The 12,387-nt window shown below is 45.5% G+C and overlaps 1 protein-coding gene and 2 long non-coding RNA genes across 3 annotated transcripts in view; all 3 read left to right on the forward strand.

The window, feature by feature from the left end:
• The first annotated feature begins 735 nt into the window (after positions 1-735).
• On the forward strand, positions 736-2,691 carry LOC138949183 (uncharacterized). The gene is made up of 2 exons (XR_011450180.1): positions 736-1,348; positions 1,462-2,691. It is a non-coding gene; the product is annotated as an uncharacterized lncRNA (long non-coding RNA).
• A 4,095-nt stretch (positions 2,692-6,786) lies between these two features.
• Positions 6,787-8,807, forward strand: LOC138949188 (uncharacterized). The gene is made up of 2 exons (XR_011450182.1): positions 6,787-7,465; positions 7,579-8,807. It is a non-coding gene; the product is annotated as an uncharacterized lncRNA (long non-coding RNA).
• Positions 8,808-10,335: 1,528 nt separating this feature from the next.
• Positions 10,336-12,387, forward strand: part of LOC138949225 (protein madd-4-like) — a 130,131-nt gene continuing 128,079 nt past the window's right edge. Inside the window, exon 1 of the mRNA XM_070320997.1 lies at positions 10,336-10,661. The gene's annotated coding sequence lies outside the window, so the exon portion shown is untranslated. The remainder of the gene's footprint in view (positions 10,662-12,387) is intronic.

Here is a 12,387-nt window from a genome sequence, read left to right on the forward strand (position 1 = left end):
CATCTGAAATATGAATAAAAAACCCACTATTAAACATAACATCAAATACATTATACATTCTAGATATGTCATGGGTACAGTTTTAGGTGTCCCAGTGTGACGTCTGAGAACTATGGGGGGGGGGGGGGGGTCCTGAATGTCACAAACTCTGCCCAAGTCCAGCCATGAATTATTTGTAATTCGTGCATGAGTTGGGTTTCGTGCGGTTTTGGCTCAGATGGGTGCCTATACAGTGACTCGGTGTGTGTCCGTGGCTATGGACAGCCAATCGCGGGAGTGTATTCACGCACGTGGGGTTGCGTGATGCGTGAACGAGTCACAGGCTCGAAGGTCACTGCTGTGTAAAACTGTGAAGAGAACGGATGGTTGATGTGAATGCTCTATCCGGCCGACCGGCGTGTTGATGTTTTATTCGACCCCGGAGACAAGTTGTGTTCCAGCTGTCTTGGTGTGGCTTCAAGGGTTCTACGGGTGGTCAGTCCTCGAACGGCAAGGTGTGTTGAAATTCTGTAGTTTTTCTCTCCTTCCGTGCTCAGGGTCAAAATTTGTTGGTTCGGTAGTGTTTGTGTATGAGAGAGGTTTAGTTTTTTAGTTTCCTTGGTTGGTGTCATTTTATGTGTTGGGTGTCGGGGGTAGAAAGGGGAGAGGGGGGATGGGAAACGAGGGAAAGGGGGTGGACAGTTTTTTATTGTGCAAGAAGTGTGGAGAGCGAGTAGGCTGGTGGAGAGGAGAAAAGAGGTGTCAGCAGTTGCTGCGAGTGAACTTATGTGTGGGAAGGATTTATTTTATGGAGGGTGAATTTAAGGTAGAGAGCGTTAACTCCAGAGAATGAGTCGTGTAGTAGGTGCAAGTACGGAAAAGTGAACACGAGGTACGGGAGGTGTAAACGGGAGTTCACCGTCAAGACAGAAGACGGGGGGGTTGGTTGTAAATATGTGACGTCATCACGGGTAGAGAAAGAGGGAAGAACGAGGTGCCACTATGTAATATGACTTAAATTCATAAGGGGTGAGGGAAGTGGCGTTGTTGTGAAGGGGCTGCTTGTAAATGGTTGGGTCAAATAATGGAATAGGAATTGTTTATTATGGGGGCAGCCATGTTGTTTTGATTTGGTGAAATGGGAGTTGTAAATACTTTGAACATTTATATTGATGATGGTGTATTTACAATTGTATAAAAGTAAAGGCTGTAATTAGGTATTTAAGTGAGTGGAAAGTGTAAGAATTATTACATAATTGGTCATGTTGGGACTCTGGTATTTTGATAATGATGTTGGTTAAAGTTAAATAGTAACTTTGATGAGATGGCCAGGGTGGTTAATTAAGTAGTTAATTATGGTAATTAATGAGTAATTAAGTAAAGAGGGGACTTTGTAAGTCGATGAAAATGGAAATTATGGGAAGTCAAACGAGGGAAATATTGTTGTTAGAGTCAATTTATGGACTTGGTGGATAAGGGGAGATAATTAAGTATTGTTGGAGGAACAAGTAGTTATACTTGGCTTTTGTTCCTACGACAGCGTTCAAGCATAGAAGCGGGGCTGTGGGAGAGTCCAAGCCAGGAGAGACGAACGACACAGGGGACAGCATGAGTTTCCGGGTGCAAGAAGCTTCCGGCTCTATACCCGGGAGGAAGGCGTGTTAGTTGGTGGGGTGTTTGACCACCGGTGTGTCGCAAGTGTGAGCTGTGGAGGTGAGGTGGCCCACCGTCAGTGGGTAAAGTGGTGGAAGGTGCTGGCATTCTATTGCCACGAGCAGTCTGTGCACAAGAATATATTATGGCATCTGTGTGCCTTGAGTTATGCAGCTGTGGCTTCAATAAGCATTGTGACCTATAAGTGAGTTTAAACACATTAAAGACATAGAGATTTTGCAAGTGTTAGAGGAAACTAGGTAGAAATTGACTATTAATTAAATATTAGGTTATTAACTTAGTACCAGGCCTGGTTAATTACATTTTAACGGGACTAATTTGGAGTGTCTTTATTGTTTTTCTTTGAGCGACGTTGATTTTGTGGATCGGCGAGATGTGAACTGGACTTGGTTGTGAAACGTCGTGATCATTACGCACGAAGAGAAAAGTATGTAGTGATATGGTAATTTGTTGTTATGAAGTAAGGTTGTTACGTGGTGGATTAATGTGAATGTGTTATTGATGAATTAATGTTCGTACCATTTATTGTGTTGAAATAAGTGGAAGAGAATTGAGGGTTTTGTTATTTAAAGTTAAGTTAATTAGTATTACTGGTGGCTGGGCCTACTGGTTTCATGTGTAGCTGCGTTTGGCGTTGATCTTTTGCATCAAGGTTGAAGGCAGTGTAGCAGAAACGTTGGTAGTCCCTATCACGAGGTATTAGTGTAAATGTAAGTTAGAAATAATAGTTAGTTAATAAATAACGGGGTTAATTGATTACTGTAGGTGAAGATAAGCGGATTTTGAGTTGAGATAGATTTATAAAGAGACTTTTTGATTTTTCGGGATCAGGGAATTAAGGTGGTAGGTGGTAATATTTAGGGGATCTACAGTTCTCTTAGTATTAAGTTATAAATTCTCATAGCCATTTTGTTTCGTTAAAACTTTAAGATAATTCTTCCTACTTCATCTATCTTTGATTTTGAGCGATTGTGATTGGGTGTGAATGTGAATGCGGTGATGTCGTGTGTGTAAATAATAAACTTTGGTTTGAATGTTGCCTGGGTGTGGAGTCAGTGATTAGAGTAAGAGTGGTTGATTGTGTCTGAGTGTTTTGTACGATAAAAGGTATTCCTATACCTCTCCCAAAACTTAGGGGAGTTACAATGGTGGCAGCGGTGGGATAGGAGTTTCATTTCGGGGATTAGGAAGGGTTTAGATAGCATCGGGAAGTAAGGGCCGTGACTCGTGTGAATCAGTTGTGAAAGGGTATGAATGAGGACTAGCGTGGGCGGTTGGCGGGCGACTTAAAGGCTTTAAGCCTGGGTGGCTATTTTGACCCGGTAGAGGAAGGAGAGAGAACGAGTGAGTTTGAGCACACCTGGGGTCCGAACTGATCACTCGGATCTCACTCTACCAAGGTTGTCAGCTAGCTGTTTGGGTAAGTTCTATTGTGGTTGTTGCTTTGTATTATTCTGTCCGTGTTTGTTGTGGGCGATCAATTTTGGAATTGGGGTCAAGGTGAGGTTGGTTGTCAAGGAGATGTCGAATTCAGATCGGGATGAGCGTCAGTTGAGGCGGGCGGCTAGGATGGAGGAGAAGGTTCCAGCGACGTCTGCGGCTGCATCCCTAGTGGTAACCCCTCCTCGGTTCACTGTACCAAGTGGTGGTGCGACGTTGTTGGCTACGGGTGGTATGCCGGGTGCGGTTTCTACGCCGAGGGTGGAGAGGTCTTTGGGGACGCCAGGAGTGTTGGGGACGAGGTCTGTTGGGGCGCAGCGTTTGGCGATGGGGTACGGTGAGGGTCAAGCTGTAAGGGGAGTGTCGCCGATCATGGTCCAAGGTTCTAATGGGTTTGACGATGAGTCGGTAGACAGGGAGTTAGCACGGTTCCGTAGTCAGGGTGAAAGCTTGGGTTTGCAAGGGGCGACGTTGGCCCAGTTTGTGATGGCCCAAGTGCGCAGGGAGGCGGCCATCGTCGAGGAGAGAGTGGCGCAGGCGAAGTTGCGGAAGGAAGAGCGGCGACAACGCAAAGAGGAACGAGAACTTCAGGAGAAGAAAGAAGAAGCTCGACGCCAAGCAGAAGCAGCCCAGCGTAGGGAAGAAATAGAGGCCAGACGCAAGGAAGAAGAAGCTCGACGCAAGGAAGAAGAAGCCCGACGTAAAGAGGAACGAGAACTTCAGGAGAAGAAAGAAGAAGCTCGACGCAAGGAAGAAGAAGCCCGACGCAAGGAAGAAGCGGCCCAAAGGAGAGAGGAACGGGAGTTCCAAGAAAGGAAAGAAGAAGCACGACGCCAAGAGGAAGAAGCCCGGCGCAGAGATGAGGCAGAGCGACGCCAGGAGGAGCGTCGCATACGGGAAGAGGAACTGCAAGCAAGTGAGGCGAGGTGGAAAGAGGAGTTAGCTCTGCGCACAGGGGGGACTGAGAGAGAACCGAGTTTTGACAAATACCGGGTAAAGATGTCCTTCTGTGATGACTCGGTCAACATTGACGACTACCTCCTCCACTTCGAGCGAACAGCGACAACACACAGGTGGAGCAGGGCGACATGGGCAGGTCGATTAGCAGACCAATTGAAGGGTCGCGCAGAGAGAGCATATCTACGGATGACTCCCGAGGATGCCAGCGACTACGATATGCTCAAGGTTGCGCTGTTAGAAGAGTTCCATCATACTCCAGAACACTACCGCCGGGAATTCAGAAACATCACAAAGCAAGGGGACGAGAACTTTGTACAGTTTAGTCGTCGGCTGCAGACCCTGTTGGATCAATGGATAGCGATGTCACAGTGTGCGGGAGACTATGACCGGCTGTATGACCTGATCCTGAGAGAACAGTTGATGTCAAATTTCCGGGGGGAGCTGTTCCAGTACGTCAGCGATAAAAAGCCAGCTACAGCCAAGGAAGCGGCGGTATTAGCGTTCACTCACTTGGAATCAAAACGGGACGCCAGATTGTTCAACGCAAAACGTAACATCGGGGGCCAAATGGACGAGGAGGAAAAGAAAAAGGAGAAGACTACAAGCAACGGGGGTACCAAGACCGGAGGGGGATCGGAGGAACAGGCAGAGCAGTCAGAGGGCCAAGTGAGGCCAGTAGAGGGCAGCAGGAACAAAAAGACGAACTGGAATCGGGAATACAACAATCGGGTGATATGTCATGGGTGCAAGAAGACGGGACACATTGCCAGGGAGTGTACCGCGAACGCCTGCATGACGACCGAGCAAGATGACCAGACGAGATCTTCCGAGCCGTCAGAGCCGTTGTGCAAAGACTGCGAGAAAATTCCATTTCGGCCGATGGGAAGGTGCAAGGTTAACGGGAGAGACGCAATCAGTCTACGTGATTCAGGGGCAGACAAGACCATGGTAAAGGCTGCATTTGTTAGGCCTGAGGATTACACCAGCGGGACAGTGCACGTAGAGTTTGCCGACTTAGACTGCACAAAGACGTATCCCTTAGCATGGGTTGACGTAGAATCGCCGTACATCTGTGAGAGGATTCTTGCCATCGTGAACGACAACATCAGGCCTGACATTTTTCTGGGAAACCTGGCCCAGCTTACGAGCGGAGACTGGGTGGAAGTATCGATGTATCCCAGACGGGCGTTGTGTGCGGCAGTGACAACCAGAGCACAGGCTGAAGCAGGTACACGGCCGGTGAAACCGGTGGTGGTGGTGCAGATTGAAGGGCTGCAAGTGACTCCGGATCAGCTGAAAGTCTTGCAACAGGAAGATGAAACACTAGTGCGCGCAAAACGACTGGCGAAGGAAGGGAAACAGATACAAGCAGGAAAGGGCATGGTGGAGTTCAAGATGTCTCGTGGGATACTAAAGAGGGTTTATCGGGAGAAGAAATTGGAGTGTTCACAAATATGCGTTCCCAGATCCTTGAGGAAAGGACTACTCAAGTTCGCCCACGACACACCCATGGCAGGACATCTGGGAACCAAGAAGACCCGCGAACGTCTATGGGCAGATTTTTATTGGCCAGGCCTGTGCGGAGACGTGCGACGATACTGTCAGTCCTGCGACCGATGCCAAAAAGTCACGCCGATGGGACGAGTTGCCAAAGTGCCGCTTGGGCGGTGCTACTCCAAGACCAGGGAAACGGGATGCAGATGGTGGCCTGTGCGAGCAAAAAGTTGCTGCCAGCGGAGCGTAACTACAGTACCATCGAGCGCGAGTGCTGGGCTGTGGTGTGGGGGGTGCGGAAGTTTGCCCGTACCTCTACGGAAAACCTTTCTGCATCCAGTCCGACCACAAACCCTTGGAGTACCTGGAGGGTTTGAAGGCGACTAACAAGAGGTTGATGAGGTGGGCGTTGGCTCTGCAACCCTACATGTATACCATCCAGGCGATTCCTGGAAGAGACAACGTGGGGGCCGACTTGCTCAGTCGCTCAGAAGAGTAACCAGATGTGGGAAGCATTGAACCATCAAAATGGACTGATTTTGGTGGGCTGGATCATTTTTTGCAAGTCCATGGATGTCAGTAGAGTTGGGTAGTGTTTTAGTTCAGGGGGAGTTGTGGTTGGATTACACGTTTTAGGATTCCTGGCATTGGGCAGAGGTGTGTGATTTTTGGTTCAATACAGGGTGTTTTGTACTTGGGTGGGGGGTTTGTCACAAACTCTGCCCAAGTCCAGCCATGAATTATTTGTAATTCGTGCATGAGTTGGGTTTCGTGCGGTTTTGGCTCAGATGGGTGCCTATACAGTGACTCGGTGTGTGTCCGTGGCTATGGACAGCCAATCGCGGGAGTGTATTCACGCACGTGGGGTTGCGTGATGCGTGAACGAGTCACAGGCTCGAAGGTCACTGCTGTGTAAAACTGTGAAGAGAACGGATGGTTGATGTGAATGCTCTATCCGGCCGACCGGCGTGTTGATGTTTTATTCGACCCCGGAGACAAGTTGTGTTCCAGCTGTCTTGGTGTGGCTTCAAGGGTTCTACGGGTGGTCAGTCCTCGAACGGCAAGGTGTGTTGAAATTCTGTAGTTTTTCTCTCCTTCCGTGCTCAGGGTCAAAATTTGTTGGTTCGGTAGTGTTTGTGTATGAGAGAGGTTTAGTTTTTTAGTTTCCTTGGTTGGTGTCATTTTATGTGTTGGGTGTCGGGGGTAGAAAGGGGAGAGGGGGAACGGGAAACGAGGGAAAGGGGGTGGACAGTTTTTATTGTGCAAGAAGTGTGGAGAGCGAGTAGGCTGGTGGAGAGAAGAAAAGAGGTGTCAGCAGTTGCTGCGAGTGAACTTATGTGTGGGAAGGATTTATTTTATGGAGGGTGAATTTAAGGTAGAGAGCGTTAACTCCAGAGAATGAGTCGTGTAGTAGGTGCAAGTACGGAAAAGTGAACACGAGGTACGGGAGGTGTAAACGGGAGTTCACCGTCAAGACAGAAGACGGGGGGGTTGGTTGTAAATATGTGACGTCATCACGGGTAGAGAAAGAGGGAAGAACGAGGTGCCACTATGTAATATGACTTAAATTCATAAGGGGTGAGGGAAGTGGCGTTGTTGTGAAGGGGCTGCTTGTAAATGGTTGGGTCAAATAATGGAATAGGAATTGTTTATTATGGGGGCAGCCATGTTGTTTTGATTTGGTGAAATGGGAGTTGTAAATACTTTGAACATTTATATTGATGATGGTGTATTTACAATTGTATAAAAGTAAAGGCTGTAATTAGGTATTTAAGTGAGTGGAAAGTGTAAGAATTATTACATAATTGGTCATGTTGGGACTCTGGTATTTTGATAATGATGTTGGTTAAAGTTAAATAGTAACTTTGATGAGATGGCCAGGGTGGTTAATTAAGTAGTTAATTATGGTAATTAATGAGTAATTAAGTAAAGAGGGGACTTTGTAAGTCGATGAAAATGGAAATTATGGGAAGTCAAACGAGGGAAATATTGTTGTTAGAGTCAATTTATGGACTTGGTGGATAAGGGGAGATAATTAAGTATTGTTGGAGGAACAAGTAGTTATACTTGGCTTTTGTTCCTACGACAGCGTTCAAGCATAGAAGCGGGGCTGTGGGAGAGTCCAAGCCAGGAGAGACGAACGACACAGGGGACAGCATGAGTTTCCGGGTGCAAGAAGCTTCCGGCTCTATACCCGGGAGGAAGGCGTGTTAGTTGGTGGGGTGTTTGACCACCGGTGTGTCGCAAGTGTGAGCTGTGGAGGTGAGGTGGCCCACCGTCAGTGGGTAAAGTGGTGGAAGGTGCTGGCATTCTATTGCCACGAGCAGTCTGTGCACAAGAATATATTATGGCATCTGTGTGCCTTGAGTTATGCAGCTGTGGCTTCAATAAGCATTGTGACCTATAAGTGAGTTTAAACACATTAAAGACATAGAGATTTTGCAAGTGTTAGAGGAAACTAGGTAGAAATTGACTATTAATTAAATATTAGGTTATTAACTTAGTACCAGGCCTGGTTAATTACATTTTAACGGGACTAATTTGGAGTGTCTTTATTGTTTTCTTTGAGCGACGTTGATTTTGTGGATCGGCGAGATGTGAACTGGACTTGGTTGTGAAACGTCGTGATCATTACGCACGAAGAGAAAAGTATGTAGTGATATGGTAATTTGTTGTTATGAAGTAAGGTTGTTACGTGGTGGATTAATGTGAATGTGTTATTGATGAATTAATGTTCGTACCATTTATTGTGTTGAAATAAGTGGAAGAGAATTGAGGGTTTTGTTATTTAAAGTTAAGTTAATTAGTATTACTGGTGGCTGGGCCTACTGGTTTCATGTGTAGCTGCGTTTGGCGTTGATCTTTTGCATCAAGGTTGAAGGCAGTGTAGCAGAAACGTTGGTAGTCCCTATCACGAGGTATTAGTGTAAATGTAAGTTAGAAATAATAGTTAGTTAATAAATAACGGGGTTAATTGATTACTGTAGGTGAAGATAAGCGGATTTTGAGTTGAGATAGATTTATAAAGAGACTTTTTGATTTTTCGGGATCAGGGAATTAAGGTGGTAGGTGGTAATATTTAGGGGATCTACAGTTCTCTTAGTATTAAGTTATAAATTCTCATAGCCATTTTGTTTCGTTAAAACTTTAAGATAATTCTTCCTACTTCATCTATCTTTGATTTTGAGCGATTGTGATTGGGTGTGAATGTGAATGCGGTGATGTCGTGTGTGTAAATAATAAACTTTGGTTTGAATGTTGCCTGGGTGTGGAGTCAGTGATTAGAGTAAGAGTGGTTGATTGTGTCTGAGTGTTTTGTACGATAAAAGGTATTCCTATACCTCTCCCAAAACTTAGGGGAGTTACACTGAAAAGCTATATTATCTTCAAGATCTCGATCAGATTGGGCAAATTGCACACGTATTCTTTGATCTTCCAGTGACCAGTGGGACCACAGAGTACGTCACAGAGCTCAGGCTCAAAGTGACCACATCCCTGGACCTAGCTATTCATGCCACCGTCGATCATCGTCCGTTCGGCTATGCCCTTATTTTCAGTGAAGCGCCGGTAAAAAGTCTAATAGAATTGCAATATGACAGGTGCTTTTTAAATGTAGTTTTGAACCCCAAACTCTTCGATTCGAGACTGAAATAAAACTCTAATTTTAAATGGATATCAAAAAGCAAATATTTGACATACGACATTTCCAAGCTACACAGATATTCACGTGTGCTCACACAAATTCAAATACAGAAATCAGAATACTCATTTAAAATAGCTGATTCTAACTTAAATTTTTTTTTTTTTTTACAAAATGTTAGGTCAAAAACGGATGCCCGAATTACAATTTAAACTGATGTGGCGCATATTGGAATTCGAGTTGTTACACATTCCTTGCCATATTATTACTCCCCCCCCCCACCTCCCCCATAGTCCCTGTTATGCATTCCCTCCCCTCAAACCGCAGTCTGTTACCCCCCCGTCTCCTATCTTCGCCATCGCGACCGCCTCAGTCACTATCAAAAAGAACAAAACGCGGTGCGGAATTTGTACACATGAGTCGGTCGCTGACAGATGATCAGATGACTCTTTCCCATTACGGGTGCAACCAAGAAAGAGAAAGGAAGACAGCTGGCAGTTTAAATGAATGACAACGTCAGGGCGACATGATGAGGGAATGCAGAAACCTGATCCCGCCACACTGTCCTTCAGATGCTCTCCTTTGTCATTTTATTCTTCTCGCTTGGGATCATGCATGTCACTGCTCCTACCCCCTCTCTTCGAAAAAAGAATACGAGAATGAAAAAAAGACATTAAAGGACAACAACAACATCAGCAACAACAACAACATCAGCAACAACAACAACAATAACATCAGCAACAACATGTTTTTTGTGTCCATTCCCTTTTAAATGTAGTTCCTTAAAACCATTCAGCTCAGGTACAAAATAATGCGGGCACAGAGAGAGAGAGAGAGAGAGAGAGAGAGAGAGAGAGAGAGAGAGAGAGAGAGAGAGAGAGAGAGAGAGACAGAGAGAGAGAGACAGAGACAGACAGAGAGAGAGAGAGAGGGAGAGAGAGAGAGAGAGAGAGAGAGAGAGAGAGCACCACACCACACCAACCCTAAAAGCCTCCTTTACACCCGCCACGTGTGCGCTACTACCAAACTCTGCCGTCGTTGTAGTAGACAGCAGAGAACGAGCGTACACTACACAGAAAAAGTACGGCGCCGACGGCGTCAGAAGCTATAGCGCCAGCGACCACTGCGACGCGAAAGTAAAAGGAAGCGCCTAGCGTACAGTGAGAAAGGGAGAAAGAGAGGAGACTTGCACAGGTGACAAGCGACGGATTATCGCGTCTTCGCTCTCTGCTTCGTGCGGCCACTGGTACGGTGGACGGAACACTTTACTACCTCGCTTCTTCTTCTTCGCCTCGCTCCAGAGTTTTTACCACCCCCTTTTCTTCTCCTCAACGCACACACACGGAGTCTGCACCACCGTGACAGAAATTTGCAAGCGACACTTTTTTGTTTGTGTGTGCAACTTGGCTGTAGTTCGCGACCTGCTAAGCTGTGGGTTTCCAGGCTTGTTTCTTCAAAAATTGTGTTTGAAAACGTTTGTATTTTCGTCAACATTTTCTTGCTTTTTTTAAATTTCTTTTTTGTTTATTCGCGCGGTTAAAGATCAAATCGATGAGGCTTCGAGGATATTATTCTGTTTGTGTGCAAATTGGTTGTGGTATGCGACCTGAAAAGCAGTGGGCTAGCTTTCACCAAAAAATGTTTTATCCTTTATTTTGTTATATATGTTTTATGTTCTTCTTCTCCTTCTCGCGAGCGATTTAATTTCAGATCCCCGAGGAGGCTTCGAGGATAAGTTCCCAAGCGGAAGATTTCTCTGACAAGTGGTGCTTACAATGTGCAATTGAGCGTGTTCGTTTATATCCCGGTGCAGTGGGTTCTGGGACAGTGTATTAAAGTGTAAGTGCACCGCTGCCAGCTGAACGTAGGAGTGTTAATAGTTATAGCAGAGCGGACTGTGCATTCATTGCATTGCGCGCATTTTTCGTCTGTGAGTGACGGCGAGCGTGTCAACCGTGTTGTGTGTAAACACTTGTGCTGGTGTCATTTGTGACCTTAGCAATAAGAAGCCAGACACAGGTAGGACTGTCTTCTGTTTGCTTTGTCAAGCTCTGTTCTATGGGTAATCTTTAAACAGTGCCGTAGAAAGAGAGAGAGTTGACAGTGTTGAAGTACGTCTAAATGAGTGAATAGAGATGGACGGATTGCATTAGTGTTCATGAATTCAGATGTTTGCCGTATAGATTGTGATTGAATGAGTGAGTGACGTAACCAGGTGTGTGTGTGTGTGTGTGTGTGTGTGTGTGTGTGTGTGTGTGTGTGTGTGTGTGTGTGTCAGTGTGTGTGTGCCAGTGTGTGTGTGCAGTGTGTGTGTGTCTGTCTGTGTGTGTGTGCCTGTGTGTATGTGCCAGTGTGTGTGTGTGTGTGTGTGTTAATGTGTGTGTGTGTGTTTGTGTGTGTTAATGTGTGTTTGTGTGTCTGTGTGTCTAAGATAAATCAGTATAGATAGCGCAAGAGAGAGAGTCAAGTCAAGTCAAGTCAATATTTATTAAAAAAACAAACTAGGGTTACATGAATAAAAAAAGAGAGAGAGAGAGAGGGGGGGAGAGAGAGAGAGAGAGAGAGAGAGAGAGAGAGAGAGAGAGAGAGAAAAGAGAGAGAGAGATAGAGAGAGCGAGAGAGATAGAAGGAGAGAGAAAGAGAGAGAGAGAGAGAGAGAGAGAGAGAGAGAGAGAGAGAGAGAGAGAGAGAGACGGTTTGACAGTTTGATAGTTTAATGTTGAGCGTGATCGTTTGTAACCCGGAGAGAGAGAGAGAGAGAGAGAGAGAGAGAGAGAGAGAGAGAGAGAGAGAGAGAGAGAGAGAGAGAGAGAGAGAGAGAGAGAGAGAGACGCAGACGCAGACGCAGATAGTTTATTCAATAGGCCATAGCCCCTTATGAAGGGGTGTGAACAAACGGTTCACATTGCATATAAATTAAACTCAACAGGTGTACACAAAAAAGGTACAAAATAATAATCGCACAACACATACATTACACGGCATTTAACTATGAGGTTACAACATCTCTTAATTTAAAGGCTTTATACAAATACAGGGATACATTTCTGACAACAGTTTCTTGAGGTGATGCTAAAAGCAAGCTGAGTCGGAAAATGCTTGGGTTCTTATAATATTTAAATGGGATCAATTTTTCTCTTAATTTGTTATAGTATGGACAACACAAAACAAAATGGACTTCATCTTCTTGGTTTTGTTTA

The sequence above is a fragment of the Littorina saxatilis genome, linkage group LG1 (assembly GCF_037325665.1).
Source record: "Littorina saxatilis isolate snail1 linkage group LG1, US_GU_Lsax_2.0, whole genome shotgun sequence".
Taxonomy (NCBI): Eukaryota; Metazoa; Mollusca; class Gastropoda; order Littorinimorpha; family Littorinidae; genus Littorina; species Littorina saxatilis.